Here is a 19,138-nt window from a genome sequence, read left to right as displayed (position 1 = left end):
CCTAGTTGTGGTCGCGCTCGCTCTTAATGAGAGGAAGAAGAAATCAGATCGGGGCTAGCGAGTCGATGAGGTAGGGAAGAGAGCTGGCGGGTCCACTCGTCGACAAGTATTTGTTTGAGAGAGGAGGCGAGGAAGCGACACACGAACATGCGAATTGACGTACCACGACCTACCATCACAACCGTACTCCCCTTTAGTAGTAAAGATAGCAGGAATAACAATAGTTTCTTCCTTCAGAGGTTCATGAGGCTCATGAGCTTGAGCTCATCAACAAGCGAAGGATTTCTATTGCTGGTTCTTTAAAGACATTGGCTAATATCCTTTATTTTCATACCGTGGGATGCTACTTCCAATCGGTACAATGATTGTTGGATTTGATGGATCTATGAGTGGCCCTTTGACATATTATAGTGTCATTATGCTGTACTTAGGTCTATGCTTAACAATTCCGCTCTTTTTCTAGGGTCCGGTCTTAGTACTATGTTGATAGCGAGGGTGCTTGGTTCAAGGGAAGCAGCCGGTTCTCTACTTCTTTGTATGCTTATATGGTATCTTGGATGAGGGGTATGTTTTTTTATACCTCTATATGTTGCACTGAAGGGGTATGCTTATATCTTGTTATAGAACTGAAGGTGCCTACACTAAATTTCTCCAGGATTTCTAAAGAACGCAAAAATAAGAAAATATTTGCCCTAAGATTTCTCCAAGAGATGCATACCAGGACAAAAATTAATATATAGATGTATGTAAAATGGATCAACTGCCATATAGGAGGGTCCAGGTACATGCTCATGTAAGGCGACGGATGGACGCGATAGTAACCCTAGTTGTGGTCGCGCTCGCTCTTAATGAGAGGAAGAAGAAATCAGATCGGGGCTAGCGAGTCGATGAGGTAGGGAAGAGAGCTGGCGGGTCCACTCGTCGACAAGTATTTGTTTGAGAGAGGAGGCGAGGAAGCGACACACGAACATGCGAATTGACGTACCACGACCTACCATCACAACCGCACTCCCCTTTAATAGTAAAGATAGCAGGAATAACAATAGTTTCTTCCTTCAGAGGTTCATGAGGCTCATGAGCTTGAGCTCACCAACAAGCGAAGGATTTCTATTGCTGGTTCTTTAAAGACATTGGCTAATATCCTTTATTTTCATACCGTGGGATGCTACTTCCAATCGGTACAATGATTGTTGGATTTGATGGATCTGTGAGTGGCCCTTTGACATATTATAGTGTCATTATGCTGTACTTAGGTCTATGCTTAACAATTCCGCTCTTTTTCTAGGGTCCGGTCTTAGTACTATGTTGATAGCGAGGGTGCTTGGTTCAAGGGAAGCAGCCGGTTCTCTACTTCTTTGTATGCTTATATGGTATCTTGGATGAGGGGTATGTTTTTTATACCTCTATATGTTGCACTGAAGGGGTATGCTTATATCTTGTTATAGAACTGAAGGTGCCTACACTAAATTTCTCCGGGATTTCTAAAGAAAGCAAAAATAAGAAAATATTTGCCCTAAGATTTCTCCAAGAGATGCATACCAGGACAAAAATTAATATATAGATGTATGTAAAATGGATCAACTGCCATATAGGAGGGTCCAGGTACATGCTCATGTAAGGCGACGGATGGACGCGATAGTAACCCTAGTTGTGGTCGCGCTCGCTCTTAATGAGAGGAAGAAGAAATCAGATCGGGGCTAGCGAGTCAATGAGGTAGGGAAGAGAGCTGGCGGGTCCACTCGTCGACAAGTATTTGTTTGAGAGAGGAGGCGAGGAAGCGACACACGAACATGCGAATTGACGTACCACGACCTACCATCACAACCGCACTCCCCTTTAATAGTAAAGATAGCAGGAATAACAATAGTTTCTTCCTTCAGAGGTTCATGAGGCTCATGAGCTTGAGCTCATCAACAAGCGAAGGATTTCTATTGCTGGTTCTTTAAAGACATTGGCTAATATCCTTTATTTTCATACCGTGGGATGCTACTTTCAATCGGTACAATGATTGTTGGATTTGATGGATCTATGAGTGGCCCTTTGACATATTATAGTGTCATTATGCTGTACTTAGGTCTATGCTTAACAATTCCGCTCTTTTTCTAGGGTCCGGTCTTAGTACTATGTTGATAGCGAGGGTGCTTGGTTCAAGGGAAGCAGCCGGTTCTCTACTTCTTTGTATGCTTATATGGTATCTTGGATGAGGGGTATTTTTATACCTCTATATGTTGCACTGAAGGGGTATGCTTATATCTTGTTATAGAACTGAAGGTGCCTACACTAAATTTCTCCAGGATTTCTAAAGAACGCAAAAATAAGAAAATATTTGCCCTAAGATTTCTCCAAGAGATGCATACCAGGACAAAAATTAATATATAGATGTATGTAAAATGGATCAACTGCCATATAGGAGGGTCCAGGTACATGCTCATGTAAGGCGACGGATGGACGCGATAGTAACCCTAGTTGTGGTCGCGCTCGCTCTTAATGAGAGGAAGAAGAAATCAGATCGGGGCTAGCGAGTCGATGAGGTAGGGAAGAGAGCTGGCGGGTCCACTCGTCGACAAGTATTTGTTTGAGAGAGGAGGCGAGGAAGCGACACACGAACATGCGAATTGACGTACCACGACCTACCATCACAACCGTACTCCCCTTTAATAGTAAAGATAGCAGAATAACAATAGTTTCTTCCTTCAGAGGTTCATGAGGCTCATGAGCTTGAGCTCATCAACAAGCGAAGGATTTCTATTGCTGGTTCTTTAAAGACATTGGCTAATATCCTTTATTTTCATACCGTGGGATGCTACTTCCAATCGGTACAATGATTGTTGGATTTGATGGATCTATGAGTGGCCCTTTGACATATTATAGTGTCATTATGCTGTACTTAGGTCTATGCTTAACAATTCCGCTCTTTTTCTAGGGTCCGGTCTTAGTACTATGTTGATAGCGAGGGTGCTTGGTTCAAGGGAAGCAGCCGGTTCTCTACTTCTTTGTATGCTTATATGGTATCTTGGATGAGGGGTATGTTTTTTTATACCTCTATATGTTGCACTGAAGGGGTATGCTTATATCTTGTTATAGAACTGAAGGTGCCTACACTAAATTTCTCCAGGATTTCTAAAGAACGCAAAAATAAGAAAATATTTGCCCTAAGATTTCTCCAAGAGATGCATACCAGGACAAAAATTAATATATAGATGTATGTAAAATGGATCAACTGCCATATAGGAGGGTCCAGGTACATGCTCATGTAAGGCGACGGATGGACGCGATAGTAACCCTAGTTGTGGTCGCGCTCGCTCTTAATGAGAGGAAGAAGAAATCAGATCGGGGCTAGCGAGTCGATGAGGTAGGGAAGAGAGCTGGCGGGTCCACTCGTCGACAAGTATTTGTTTGAGAGAGGAGGCGAGGAAGCGACACACGAACATGCGAATTGACGTACCACGACCTACCATCACAACCGTACTCCCCTTTAATAGTAAAGATAGCAGGAATAACAATAGTTTCTTCCTTCAGAGGTTCATGAGGCTCATGAGCTTGAGCTCATCAACAAGCGAAGGATTTCTATTGCTGGTTCTTTAAAGACATTGGCTAATATCCTTTATTTTCATACCGTGGGATGCTACTTCCAATCGGTACAATGATTGTTGGATTTGATGGATCTATGAGTGGCCCTTTGACATATTATAGTGTCATTATGCTGTACTTAGGTCTATGCTTAACAATTCCGCTCTTTTTCTAGGGTCCGGTCTTAGTACTATGTTGATAGCGAGGGTGCTTGGTTCAAGGGAAGCAGCCGGTTCTCTACTTCTTTGTATGCTTATATGGTATCTTGGATGAGGGGTATGTTTTTTTATACCTCTATATGTTGCACTGAAGGGGTATGCTTATATCTTGTTATAGAACTGAAGGTGCCTACACTAAATTTCTCCAGGATTTCTAAAGAACGCAAAAATAAGAAAATATTTGCCCTAAGATTTCTCCAAGAGATGCATACCAGGACAAAAATTAATATATAGATGTATGTAAAATGGATCAACTGCCATATAGGAGGGTCCAGGTACATGCTCATGTAAGGCGACGGATGGACGCGATAGTAACCCTAGTTGTGGTCGCGCTCGCTCTTAATGAGAGGAAGAAGAAATCAGATCGGGGCTAGCGAGTCGATGAGGTAGGGAAGAGAGCTGGCGGGTCCACTCGTCGACAAGTATTTGTTTGAGAGAGGAGGCGAGGAAGCGACACACGAACATGCGAATTGACGTACCACGACCTACCATCACAACCGTACTCCCCTTTAATAGTAAAGATAGCAGGAATAACAATAGTTTCTTCCTTCAGAGGTTCATGAGGCTCATGAGCTTGAGCTCATCAACAAGCGAAGGATTTCTATTGCTGGTTCTTTAAAGACATTGGCTAATATCCTTTATTTTCATACCGTGGGATGCTACTTCCAATCGGTACAATGATTGTTGGATTTGATGGATCTATGAGTGGCCCTTTGACATATTATAGTGTCATTATGCTGTACTTAGGTCTATGCTTAACAATTCCGCTCTTTTTCTAGGGTCCGGTCTTAGTACTATGTTGATAGCGAGGGTGCTTGGTTCAAGGGAAGCAGCCGGTTCTCTACTTCTTTGTATGCTTATATGGTATCTTGGATGAGGGGTATGTTTTTTTATACCTCTATATGTTGCACTGAAGGGGTATGCTTATATCTTGTTATAGAACTGAAGGTGCCTACACTAAATTTCTCCAGGATTTCTAAAGAACGCAAAAATAAGAAAATATTTGCCCTAAGATTTCTCCAAGAGATGCATACCAGGACAAAAATTAATATATAGATGTATGTAAAATGGATCAACTGCCATATAGGAGGGTCCAGGTACATGCTCATGTAAGGCGACGGATGGACGCGATAGTAACCCTAGTTGTGGTCGCGCTCGCTCTTAATGAGAGGAAGAAGAAATCAGATCGGGGCTAGCGAGTCGATGAGGTAGGGAAGAGAGCTGGCGGGTCCACTCGTCGACAAGTATTTGTTTGAGAGAGGAGGCGAGGAAGCGACACACGAACATGCGTATTGACGTACCACGACCTACCATCACAACCGTACTCCCCTTTAATAGTAAAGATAGCAGGAATAACAATAGTTTCTTCCTTCAGAGGTTCATGAGGCTCATGAGCTTGAGCTCATCAACAAGCGAAGGATTTCTATTGCTGGTTCTTTAAAGACATTGGCTAATATCCTTTATTTTCATACCGTGGGATGCTACTTCCAATCGGTACAATGATTGTTGGATTTGATGGATCTGTGAGTGGCCCTTTGACATATTATAGTGTCATTATGCTGTACTTAGGTCTATGCTTAACAATTCCGCTCTTTTTCTAGGGTCCGGTCTTAGTACTATGTTGATAGCGAGGGTGCTTGGTTCAAGGGAAGCAGCCGGTTCTCTACTTCTTTGTATGCTTATATGGTATCTTGGATGAGGGGTATGTTTTTTTATACCTTTATATGTTGCTTTGCTCACAGTTCATATTATCTTGAAGTTGCATCCCTTATGTTTGTGCTTTTCATTTCAGTTACAAATTCAACATGTCAGTTGAGGAATCTGCTGAGTTAGCACGGTGGGCTTTTATCACACAACATTATGTGACATGACAAAGCTAATGGTGGCTGTGTTCGTGGTGGTATGCATTCTGTTTCTTAGTATCTATCCTAATATTTGTTTTGTTCACTCGATAAGCACGATACAACATGCATGCAGATTTGTTAAACACCTTGCCGTTATTTCTTTCTTTTGAAATCGCATACATAATTGTTTATTTTAGTTGCATTTACTTAAGTTTTTGGCGAAGTTCAGAGATTTTCTCCCCATCATGTAATGCACACCTCCAGGTTGGGAATAGAGATTACCGAGACGATGGTGATAAATTAAGCCACACCCTCCTATTCACAAACATATGTAGAGTATAGAAGGTGTTGTAGAGTATAGACATGGCCACATGGGTCTAGACATCTAGACAAACCTACCTAGAATTTCTAAAATAATATAATTATAATGGTACATGTAAATTACATGTGTAGATTTCTTATTTTTTTATACGGCTTTCATGTTAGTAGATTCTAAAAAATATGGTGTGATGTATAAAGAATAATGGTCAACGTTATGTTTTTCTTCGTGTTTGCTTTTTCTTTTTGCTTTTTATTTTTTTGAACCTTTTTCAAATTTTTGAACAATTTCAATTCACATTTTTGAATTTGCTAAAAAATTGAATTACCGAATGTTTTCAAATTCGTGAATATTTTTTGAAAATGAACCTTTTCCAATTGTTGAATAGTTTTTGAATATGTGAGCATTTATCGAATACATGAGCATTTTTGAAATTTGTGAAGAGTTTTTAGAATGCGTGAACAATTTTTTGAATTTGCCCTGAATTTTTTTTTGAATTCCTTAACATTTTTTGAATTCGTGAACATTTTTGGAACCACACTTGTCTTGAATATGAGAAATTTTTCGAATTCGTGAACATTTTTGGAATTTGTGAACATTGCTTTAGAATCCACGAACATTTTTGGAATTTGTGAACATTGCTTTAGAATCCACGAACAATTTTTGAATTCGTTGCTAACATTTAACAATTTTCCGTACTCATTTGAATTCATGAACTTGTTTTGAATACGTGAACATTTTTGAATATGTGATCATTTTTTGAATATGTGAACATTTTTGGAATTCACATTTTTTTAATCCGTGAACATTTCTGGAATTGACAAACATTTTTTGAATTTGCGAACATATTTTTTAAATTTGTGAACATTTATTTAATTCGCAACCTTTTTTTTTTCAAATTTGCCTTAGATGTTAGTAGATTCTAAGTATATGGTGTGATGTATAAAGAATTATGGTCAATGCTACGTTTAGTGTTTGGGTTATTATTATTTGAAAAGTAGGGTCAAAAGAAGATTATTATTTGGGCTTGATATAGTATGATTATCTCACTAGGTTGTGTTTGCATCAAAGGCGTGTCCCACGATGGAGAAGAACACGCCAACCATTTTGGTAGTGGGCCTATAACTCATCTCAGCAATTCTGTTTAGGTCATCATCTCCTTTTCCATATTTCTCTTACAGCCTGTTTGGTAAATACTCGGGCAGGGGAATGGGAATTTGCACAAGGATGTTTATGGAGGGATTAGGCATGGGAAGTAGATTTTTACTTCCATTCCCTTGTTTGGCATATGATGGGAATTGACGTGGGATAAAACTCTGCTCACGAATTAACAGGGTACCCCCTGGATGAAATCGGTGGGAATTGGCTTCCTCAACTCCCCTTCCCCTTCCCACTTGAACTCCCATTCCCTCTAATCAAACAGAGGACTTTTAATCTCCTCACCCATCAACTCCCATTCCCCACCTCTAATTCCCCCGAACCAAACACGTTGTTAGTCTCACTCCCAAACACTTCATGACCCTAGAGGGAATGCCGACAACCATGGTGACATTGTTCCCTTTGGTCGTTCATGCCACTTGAGAGGATGAAGGCTCTAGCAACAACATCGTGCGAGAGCCATCGGCGGTAGCGAGTTTGCCACCATCCTGGCCACGACTACAATGCCACAGAGCATATAGTGGAGGGTAGAGTAGGGAAGTGGAGTGACGGCACCGCAGGAGGAGGTTCTCTCAAATGGGGGCACTGCAGTTTGTTTCTTCTTCCAGGCGAGTGCCAGTCAGATAGACAAGACTCCCAACAAAATATCGACAAAGCGTCAGATCAGACAATGGGTCAACATCACTAGCAGGGAGGTGAACATTGAGCTCCATGGGAGTCTCAACAGTGCGCTCATCAGTAAGAGCAGTGCGAGTAACAAGATCCTGGATTATTATAATTGAGCAAGAAGGGACCTCGATCCCAAGAAAAGTAGCAGAGAGGGCCAAGATAAGACATAAGAAACTGCATACTAAGACATGCCCTCACAAAGACAATATACTCACAGTCTGTGTCGGTGATGATCATGTCATCAACATATAGAAGAAGAGTCCTACCAAGAGCAGAAAGGAGGACAAACAACGTCGAATCACGAGCTCTCGCTAAAAACCAGCAGCAGTGACCATAGAGGCAAAATGCTCAAACCAGGTGCGAGGGGCTTGCTTAAAGCCATAGAGTGATGAAGATGACAAAGCATGTCGTAAGATGCAAAATACCCAGTGGTGGATGTATGTAAACCTCCTCACGCAACTCACCATTAAGAAAGGCATTCTTAACATCAAGCATAGACACCAGTGGTGAACAAAGGCCACAATAAGAAGTGTCCGAACAGTGGTCATACGGTTTCAGGAGCAAAAGCCTCGTTGTAATCAGGACCATGCTCCTGCTGAAAGCCATGACCCACAAGACGAGCTTTGTAAAGCTCAAGAGAACCATCAGAGTAGTCCTAACCTTGTAGTCCTAACCTTGTAGACCCACCAAGTGATGGGACGAACACGAGGAGGAACATAAACAACATCTCACGTGTCGATGCGCTCAAGAGCAACAATCTCCTCTGCCATCACAAGTTGCCATTTGGTATGAACAATATCACAATAAGAAGTCGGCTCAAGAACAACAACCCCAACGCTTGGAAGACCAAGGCGGTCAACAAGCCGAAGCGGACGAGGACACAATCCATAACAGCCTGTTTGGTAAACACTTGGGCAAGGGTATGGGAGTTTGCACAAGGGTGTTTATGAAGGGATTAGGCATGGGAAGTAGATTTTTACTCCCATTCCCTTGTTTGGCATATGATGGGAATTGGCGTGGGATAAAACTCTCCTCACGAATTAACAGGGTACCCCCTGGGAAGAAATCGGTGGGAATTGGCTTCCCCAACTCCCAGTCCCCTTCCCACTTAAACTCCCATTCCCTCTAATCAAACAGTGGATTTTTAATCTCCTTACCCCTCAACTCCCATTCCCCATCTCTAATTCCCCTGAACCAAACATGCTGTAAGTAGGCTGAGATGTGGAAGATGGCACATCAGTATATGCATCCACAACATGCACACAAACTATATAGAAGTTAGGAAAAATTGGAAGAATACAAGCTGGAATCATTGGGATAAACTCGAGTGATCGAGACAAGGAAGCCACTGTTGATGAATGTGTAGAATCATGTGATAACCGAGGTGAGGAAATCATAGGAGATGATGACATTGGTTCTACAATAACCAGAGAAGTAGGAGCAGTACAATGACTGGATAAGGGCTCAATAGGAGTGGTAGGAGTATCGGGAAAATTGTGGGAAGAGAGATACTCCACTTAAAAGGCCGAAGAAGATGGACATAGGTAGAAGGGACGAGACTCAACAAAAGTCATATCCCATGAAATAGGTATCCGACGACCAACATGATCCCAACAATGATATCCCTTATGCTCATCGTTGTATCCTAAGAAGACACTCAATAGACCAAGAAGTCAGTTTGGTGCATTCACGAGCGGCAAGGACATAGCAAACACAACCGAACAATTTAAGCGCCGAATAAACTATCAAATAGATGCTCGAAAGGAGCGTCACCCTATAGAGCAGTGGATTGGTGAAGGTTGATGAGATAGATGGAAGTGGAGACAAACTCGGCCCAAAAGTGCGGGGTAAGAGAGGCCGTGACCATGAACGAATGAGCTGTCTCAAGAAGGTGACGATGCTTGCACTCAGCCACGCTATTATGAGCATGAGCACCATGATAAGATAACCAAAGTCCGCTCAGCAAGGATTCCATGCAACAACTTGGAGATATACTCTCCACCGGAGTCATCACAGAACACACGAATAGGCGTAGAGAACCGAGTGTGAACCATGACAGCAAAAGGCTTATAGATGAGACCTCACTACGAGAAGAAATAAAGTATGTCCGGGCGTATAGAGAGAAGTCACTAGCAGAGGCAAAGGGAGATGGACCCTCGAGATCAGAGTGAACAAGGTCAAAAGGACGTCGAGACACTGTCTCGCTATGAGTAGGTAATTGGACCACGGATTAAAGACATCATCGGAGACGGATCCAAGAAGACCACGTCGAACTAAGGATGAGAGATCACAAGTGACCCAAGGCGATGATGCCACTGTTGAAAATAGCTGGTTCACACTGGTGGCGGGGGAAGTAGAGGGACTTGATCCAGCATCCCACGTGCCTGTGCACTCTCTATACCCTGTCGATTTGGCTTGGTGTTCTTCTCCTGCTTGCGGGTTGTGTGCCACGCGCTTGATTAAGCACCCCAGGTTCTCCTACTGTGCGCCCTTGGCCTCGACTTTAGGTAGCGCCTGTCGTTGGCTCGCCTTGTTCATAATCCAGGTACGCGTCGACTGTCTGAGCTCCTGCTCACCATTGGTGGTGCTCGAGCGTGCGGTTATGGTGTCGCACAACAAGGGAACACAGGATGTGGGATTGAGACATTGCTCATAGCAACCCGCAACAAGGCAAAGGATTCCCATCCAGACTTGCAGGAAGCGGAGGTGGTCACAAATGTGGACGTTGGCTCCATAGGAGTCTCAACAATGCACTCATCAGTAGGACAGTGGTGCGATGACGCTGCAGGAGGTGCACTAGTACGGGGGCATTTTAATTTGTTTCTTCTTTTCGGCGAGTGTCAGCCAGATAGACAGTACTCCCAACAAGATGACGATAAAGTGTCAAGATCAAACAAAGGGTCACCATCAGTAGCACGGAGGTGAACATTGAGCTTCGTGGGAGTCTCAACAGTGTGCTCATGAGTAAGAGCGGCAAGAGCAAGATCCTGGATTATTATTTTTGAGCAAGAAGATACCTTGATCCCAAGAAAGTAGCGAAGAGGGCCAAGATCAAACATAAGAAACTCCTTACTCAGACATGCCTTCACGAAGGTATACTCAAGGTCTTTGCCGTTGATGATCATCAACATATAGAAGAAGAGTCCTACCAAGAGCAGAAAGGAGGACAAACAATGTCAGATCACGAGGACTCGTTGAAAACCAACAACAACCACCACAAAGGCAAAACACTCAAACCAGGCACGAGGGGCTTGCTTAAAGCCATAGAGAGAGCAATGAAGGCAACAAAGCATGTCATTAGGAGCAGAGTACCCGGGTGGTGGCTGCATTTAAGCCTCCTCATGCAGCTCGCCATTTAGAAAAAAACATTCTTAACATCCATCCGAGACAAACCTGTGGCAAACATAGTTAACAAAAGAAGTGCGAGAAGTGGTCATATGGTTTGCAGGAGCAAAAAGTCTCATTGTAATTAGGACTCTTAATCAGGACCATGCTCTTGCTAAAAGCCACGAGCCACAAGACGAGCTTTGTAATGCTTAAGAGAACCATCAGAGCGAGTCATAACATTGCGGACCCACCAAGTGATGGGATGAACACGAGGAGGAAGAGCAACAATATCCCATGTGCCGATTTGCTCAAGAGCAACAATATCCCCTGCCATCGCAAGGTGCCATTTGGTATGAACAACATCACGATAAGAAGTCGGCTCAAGAACATTAGCACCAACGCTTGGAAGACCAAGGTGGTCAACAGGCGGAAGTGGATGAGGAAGCAAGTCATAAGTAGGTGGAGAGGGGAAGTGGCACATCATTAGATGCATTCACAACACGCGGACGATGTATATAAAAGTGAGGAAAAGATGGAAGAATACGAGTAGGGGTCATCGGGATAAACTTAGGTGATGGAGACGAGGAATCCACAACTAATGAAGGTGTACAGTCCTGTGATAAGCGAGGTGAGGAAATCATAGGAGATGATGGCATTGGATCTGCAATAATTGGAGAAGCAGGAGCAGTACAACGAATGGATAAGGGATCAACTGGAGTGATAGGAGTGTCAGGATTTAAAAAAAGAAGATATCCTCCACTAAAAGGTCGAGAAAGATGGCCGCGAATAGAAGGGATGAGACTCATCAAAAGTCATATCTCAAGAAATAGGCATCCAACGACTAACATGATGCCAGCAATGATATCCCTTATGCTCATCGTTGTATCCTAATGAACTGAGTAGTCAGTTTGGTGCATTCACATGGGGCAAGGACATACCAAATACAACCAAACAATTGAAGCGCTGAATAATCAGGAAACGATCAAATAGACGCTCGAAAGGAGCGCCACCTTGCAGAGCAATGGATTGCTGAAGGGTGATGAGATAGATGGAAGTGGTGATAGACTCGACCCAAAAGTGCAGTGAAAGAGAGGCAGTAACCATCAATGGACAAGCTGTCTCAAGAAGGTGACGATGCTTGTGCTCAGCCACGCCATGCGGAACATGAGCACCAGGATAAGGGAACCGAAGTCTGCTCATGAAGGATTCCATGCAACAACTTGGAGATATAATTCTCCACCAGAGTCACAGAACACACGAATAGGCAGCAAAAGGCTTTACCCAACTACGAGAAGAAATAAAGTATATCCAGGTGTGTCGAGAGAAGTCACTAGCGATGACCTCCTTTCGAGGCAAAGGAAGATGGACACTATCTCGCTATGAGTATAAGGTAACTGGACCTGTTTACTGTTTACGAAGCCGGCAACCTTGACACTTTAGAGGCATCGTCGGAGACGGATGCAAGAAGGCCACGTCGAACCAAGGATGAAAGATCACAAGGGACCCAAGGGGATGATGCCATTGCTGAAAATAGCTGGTAGACAAGGCAATAGATTGGTGGCGATGTCGGCAGAGGGACTTGATTCAGCATTCGTGCCTGTGCACTCTCTGTACCCTGCCGATTTGGCTTGGTGTTCTTCTCCTGCTTGCGGGTTGTGTGCCACGTGCTTGATTAAGCACCCTTGGTTCTCCTACTGTGCGCCCTTGGCCTCGACTTTAGGTAGCGCCTGTCCTCGACTCGTCTCGTGCATAATCCAGGTACGCGTCGACTGTCCGAGCTCCTGCTCACCATTGGTGGTGCTCGAGCGTGCGGTTATGGTGTCACACATAAAGGGAACACGGGATGTGGGATTGAGACAGTGCTTGTAGCAACCCGCAGCAAGGCAAAGGATGCCCATCCAGACTAGTAGGGAGCGGAGGTGGTCACAAAGGTGGACGTTGACTCCATAGGAGTCTCAACAGTGCACTCATCAGTAAGAGTAGCACGAGTAAGAAGATCCTGGACATACTTCTCTTCGAAAATAAAGAAGTCATTAGAGGTAGAAGAAACCTCAATCTCAAGGAAGTACCAAAGAGGACTAAGATTGGACATAAGAAATTCATTATGACGAGCCTTCACCATAGGAGTCTCAACAATGCACTCATCAGTAAGAGTAGCACGAGTAAGAAGATCCTGGACATACTTCTCTTCGAAAATAAAGAAGTCATTAGAGGTAGAAGAAACCTCAATCTCAAGGAAGTACCAAAGAGGACTAAGATTGGACATAAGAAATTCATTATGACGAGCCTTCACCAAGGCAATGTACTTAAGAGTCGTTGCCGGTGATGATCGACATGTAGAAGTGTTCCACCACGAGTTGAATGGTGGACTGAAAGTGTAGGATAATGAGCACTCGTCAAAAATAAGCCGCAATCACCATCGAGACGAAGCGCTCAAACCAAGCACGAGGGGTTTGCTTAGGGCCATATAGACATCGACGAAGACGACAAACCATGCCATTAGGAAGAGAACCTAGGTGGTGGCTACTTGTAGGCATTCTTGACATCAAGCTGAGAGACAGACTAGCGGCGAGTAGAAGCCACATTGAGGAAGTGTGCAAAGAGTGGTCACATGGGCCATATATATAGGAGTAAATGTCTCTTCGTAGTCATGACCAAGTTCTCACCACTAAACGAGCTTTGTAACGCTCAAGAGTATCATCAGTCTTAACCTTGTAGACCCACTTACAAGTGATGAGACGAGCATGGGGAGGAAGGGAAATGAGATTTCATGTGTCGATGTGGGCAAGAGCATCAATCTTCGATGCCATCACATCCAGCCATTTGGGATGAACAACCTCACGGCAAGAAGTCGTCTCGGGAAGAGCTGCGCAGTAACCATAGCGGTCAATAGGCAGAAGCGGGCGAGCTCGAAAGCCATAACTAGGCTAAGCTGGAGGCGGTGCGTTGGCAACAAAGTGAGTCATAACATTCCCACAAGTGATGGGACGAACACGAGGAGGAAGAGAAACAATATCCCATGTGCCGATGCGCTCAAGAGCAACAATCTCCTCTGCCATCATAGAAACTAGGAAGCCACAATGTGATAGAAGGTGTAGAATCATGTGATAAGTGAGGTGAGGAAATCATAGGAAATGATGGCCACTAGATCTACAATAATCAGAGAAGCATGAGCAGTACGGCGACTGGATAAGGGAGTGATAGGAGTGTTGGATTTAAAAAAAAAAAGAGATTTCCTCCGTTGAAAAGGTCAAGGAAGATGGATGCGGGTAGAAGGGAGGAGACTCTACAAAAGTCATATCCTAAGAAATAGGCATCCGACGACCAACATCATCCCAACAACGATATCCCTTATGCTCATCGTTGTATCCTAAGAAGACATTTCGAGCTCCTGCTCACCTTTAGTGGTGCTCGAGCGTGTGGTTATGGTGTCGCACAACAAGGGAACACGGGATGTGGGATTGAGACAGTGCTCATAGCAACCCACAACAAGGCAAAGGATTCCCATCCAGACTTGCAGGGAGCGGAGGTGGTCACAAATGTGGACGTTGGCTCCATAGGAGTCTCAACAATGCGCTCATCAGTAAGAGCAACATGAACAAGCAGATTTTGGATATACTTATCCAGGAAATACGGAACAATCTCAAGGAAGTAGTGAAGAGGACCAAGATCAGACATATGAATTCAATATGACGAGCCTTCACAAAGCTAATGTACTCAAGAGTCGTCGCCGGTGATGATTGACATGTAAAAGAAATGTTCGGCCACGAGTTGAATGGTGGACTGAAAGTGCAGTATCATGAGCACTCACCAAAAACCAACCGCAATCACCACTGAGACAAATCGCTCAAACCAGGCACCGAAGGTGGGGGGGGTGCTTAGGGCCATATAGACAGCGATGAAGACGACAAACTATGCCATCAAGAAGAGAACCCAGGTGGTGGCTACATGTAGGCATTCTTGACATCAAGTTGAGAGACACACTAGCGGCGAATATAAGCCACATTGAGAAGTGTCCTAAGAGTGGTCGTGTGGGCCATATATATAGGAGCAAATGTCTCATCCTAGTCATGACCATGTTCTACCACTAAACGAACTTTGTAACGCTCATGAGTATCATCAGTCTTAACCTTGTAAACCCACTTACAAGTGTTGAGATGAGCACAAGGAGGAAGGGAAATGAGATTCAACGTGTTGATGCGGGCAAGAGCATGAATCTTCGATGCCATCACATTGAGCCATTTGGGATGAACAACCTCACGATAAGAAGTCATCTCAGGAAGAGCTGCACAGTAACCACAATGATCAATAGGCAGAAGCGGGTGAGCTCAAAAGCCATAAGTAGGCTGAGCTGGAGGCGATGCATGGACAACAAAAGAAGATATACTAGTCGAGGGATATGACTCATCAAAAGAATCCACACCACGTGGACTACGAGCGCAGTAAAGTCGAGGAACATGAGCAAAAGAAGGAACTAAGAGTGCCATTACTATCTACTGGGAGGGAAGTACCATTGACAATAAGAAAATGAACAGGAGAATATGGAGGTGGAATGGAGGACAAATTGGAAGAATCGTAAGTCGTATGACCAAGGATACATGGAGGTGTATCTGATATTGTAAAAAAAAAATAGTCTCTTGGTACCATTAGAGTTAGTAGCAAAACCTTGAAAACTTGTCGATGGAGAACCAAAAGAAGCAGCTACCAGACACTAACGTCGTGTAATCTCTAGCATAGTCAGGGGCTCAATTGAAGAGGTCGACGAAGAAGTATCATGAGATGAAGAGCCTGACTCGGTTTTCCAGAAGCAGTTGGGGATTGGGGATCGTTCCAACCGGTTTTTTTGTTTCATCTTTTATCTGTTTTTATCTATCTTTTGTTTTCTTCGTGTTCGTTTTTCCTTTTTAATTTTGTTGAACCTTTTTCAAATTTGTGAACAATTTTTTATTCATGAACTTATTTAAAATTCTAATTTTTGAATTGCTAAAAAATGATTTCCTGAATGTTGTTCAAATTCATTATTTTTGATTTTTTAAACTTCCTACGCATTTATGAAGATTTTTGAGCCTGTGAACATTTTTTGAATACGTGAATGTTTTTGGAATTTGGGAACAAATTTTGAATTCATTAACAATTTTGGAGTTCGTAGATGTCTTGAATTGGTAAACATTTTTTGAACACGTGAACTTTCTGGAATTTGTGAAATTGTTTTAGAATCCATTTACATTTTTTAATTTGACGTGAACATTTTATGAATTCACGATATTCTTCAACATGTGAACAATTTTTCGTATTCATGTACATATTTTTTGATTCACGAACCTGTTTTGAATACGTGGACATTTTCCAATATGTGATCAATTTTTGAATGCGTGAACATTTTTGGCATTGACAATTTTTTTTGGAGTTCGTGAACAATTTTTGAATTTGTGAACTATGTTTTGAACACCTAAACATTTTTGAGTTTATGAACTTTTTTAATTCACAAACATACATTTTAAATTTGTGAACATTTATTTAATTCGCAAACATATTTTTTGAATTTGTGAACATTCTCTAAAGAAATATAAAAGCGTTTAGATCACTGTGTGATGTATAAAGAATTATGGTCAATGTTATGTTAAGTGTTTGGGTCAAATTATTATTAGAAAGCAGGGCTTGAAGTTTGCCAAAAAAAAGAAGATATCATTTGGGCTTGATAGGGTATGGCTATGTCCCACTCGGTCCTGTTTGCGTGGCCCACTATGGAGAAGAATACACCAACCATTTTGGTAGCGGGCCTATAACTCATCTCAGCAATTCAGTTTAGGCCTAATTCTCCTAATACGCTAGTCATCATCTCATTTCATGTATTTCTCTTAGTCTCACTCCCAACCACTTCATGATCCGAAAGAGGCAAAACGCTCAAACCAAGCGCGAGGGCCTTGCTTAAAGCCATAGAGAGCGACGAAGTCAACAAAGCATGTCGTCAGGAGCAGAATACCCAGGTGGTGGCTGCATGTGTAAACCTCCTCAAGCCGCTCACCATTAAGAAATACATTCTTAACATCAAGCCGAGACAGACCTATGGTGAAAAGAGGCCACAAAAGAAGTGTGCGAGAAGTGTTCATATGGTTTGTAGGAGGACATAGCAAACATAATCAGATAATTGAAATGCCGAATAATCAGGAAACAATCAAATAGACGCTTGAAAGGAGTGCCACCCTGCAGAGCAGTGGATTGCTGAAGGTTGATGAGATAGATGGAAGTGCCCAAAAGTGCGGCGGAAGAGAGGTAGTGACTATCAGCGGAAGAGTCGTCTCAAGAAGGTGATGATGCTTGCACTCAGCCACGCCATTCTGAGCATGAGCACCAGGACAAGAGAACCGAGGAAGATTACCCTGCTCAGCAAGGACTACACGTAACAAACTTGGAGATGTATTGTCCGGCAGTGTCAGCATAGAACACACGAATAGGGGTAAAGAACTGAGTGTGAACCATGGCACAAAATTCTTATATCTAGATAAAACCTCACTACGGGAAGAAATAAAGTATATCAATGTCCAAGAGAAATCATCTATATATATTCTCCAACAGAGTCAGCATAGAACACATGAATAGGCGTAGAGAACTGAGTGTGAACCATGGCAACAAAACACTTATATATAGATAAGACCACTGTGGGAAGAAATCAGGGCCGGGCCGGCGAAATCAGAGTCCCTGTGCGAAACTCTAAAATAAGCCCTACCTCATCCTCACTATAGAAAATTAAAAGAGTCGTAGTGTATATATCATCATGTCTTACATAGCAAGGAATACATTCAAGAATCATACCTATTTGAAGCTTGGTTGCATAGTCTTTACTTGAATAAGATTATTCTTTTAGTGTTCTTTGAAATGAAATATTCAATTATATCCTCGTAATCAATGTTCTCCAACACTTCCCTCTCAAGTGCTATTGTTGCCAAATCAGTAAGCCTTTGTTATGTCATTGTAGTACGCATATAGGAATTCAATAGCTTCATTTTGAAAAGCTTCTTTCCGCTGATGCAACAGTCACAGGAATGGTTAATAGAACTTTGTATGCAATAGTTGCATTGGGAAAACAATCATGTCACTTTTAAAACTTTAGATTTTCAACTAGCCCCATATCATCCTTTGTAACGAAATCTTTTAAGTAACCTCAACTCCACATACAGTCCATTGGCATCAATGTCAAATTTGCCATCTTTTTTAAGGGCATCCTCAAGATTATCACAAGAAGATTTCAAACTCTCATTATCCAAGGATTGCAATGATTTGGAAGTAAATAAGAAACCAAAATATTTTTGGTAACCCTCATATTGTTCAAATCTGCTTGTAAGTGACATAATTGCTTGATCAACAATGGTTGTAAAATCATCGATTCTAAATTATTTCTCTGCAGATTGTCTTGCAACATTTGTGTCATCTGGGTTCTCATTAAAATATCTCTTTCTTTTCATTTCTCGTCTTTTACTAAATGTTGTACCAATATCCATATCAAGTGCATTTTTTCGGCTATCTCCAATGCTTCTAAAAAGCCACTTCCTCTATACCTCTCGAAAAAAGTAATCAACCCTTTCACTTTCTCAATAGTAACGTATAAGCATATCCTTTGCTTGCAAGTGTTTGCTTACTAAATTAACAACATATAATACCTCATACCAAATGACTATTGCCACTATAAATTCATACTCCCTAGGTTCATTTGCCAAACCTTTTGCCTCGCTTCTCGTTTCTATATCATTATCAGTTTCGGATACCTAAAATGAAAAGAAAGAAAATATATGTTATAGTTGGAGATAGCCAAAGTTATTAGATAATAATCAATAGAAAAATATTGGGTACCTGAAGTAGAGCCTCCCGAATGTCTGCACATTGAAATCTGGTAGCTTTAACATTGTCTACACGACTCTCCCAACGTGTAGCTAATACTAACTTGAGCGTCACTCCTATCTGTGTTATCTTTTAGAATCTTCCGTTTCTTAGTAAAATTGTGAAAGTTATATAAATGTGTTGGATGATATCACAAA

At 42.3% G+C, this 19,138-nt stretch overlaps 1 long non-coding RNA gene across 14 annotated transcripts in view; it reads left to right on the top strand.

Moving 5' to 3' along the window:
• The window catches only part of LOC125521942 (uncharacterized), a 39,226-nt gene that overhangs the window by 7,047 nt on the left and 13,041 nt on the right, over window positions 1-19,138 (top strand). For 3 of the 14 annotated variants that reach the window (XR_015606940.1, XR_015606934.1, XR_015606922.1), the window contains exons 1-2: window positions 5,177-5,490; window positions 5,581-5,688. This is a non-coding gene — a long non-coding RNA (uncharacterized LOC125521942). Of the gene's footprint in view, window positions 1-5,156; window positions 5,491-5,580; window positions 5,689-19,138 lie in introns of those variants that run through there. The other 11 variants (XR_015606927.1, XR_015606918.1, XR_015606949.1 and 8 more) reach the window with 8 other exon arrangements.

Source organism: Triticum urartu, chromosome 1A, assembly GCF_056163025.1.
Source record: "Triticum urartu cultivar PI428250 chromosome 1A, HENAU_Tu73, whole genome shotgun sequence".
Taxonomy (NCBI): Eukaryota; Viridiplantae; Streptophyta; class Magnoliopsida; order Poales; family Poaceae; genus Triticum; species Triticum urartu.
Note: the sequence above shows the minus strand (reverse complement) of the source record. Positions and strands in the feature narration are given on the sequence as shown.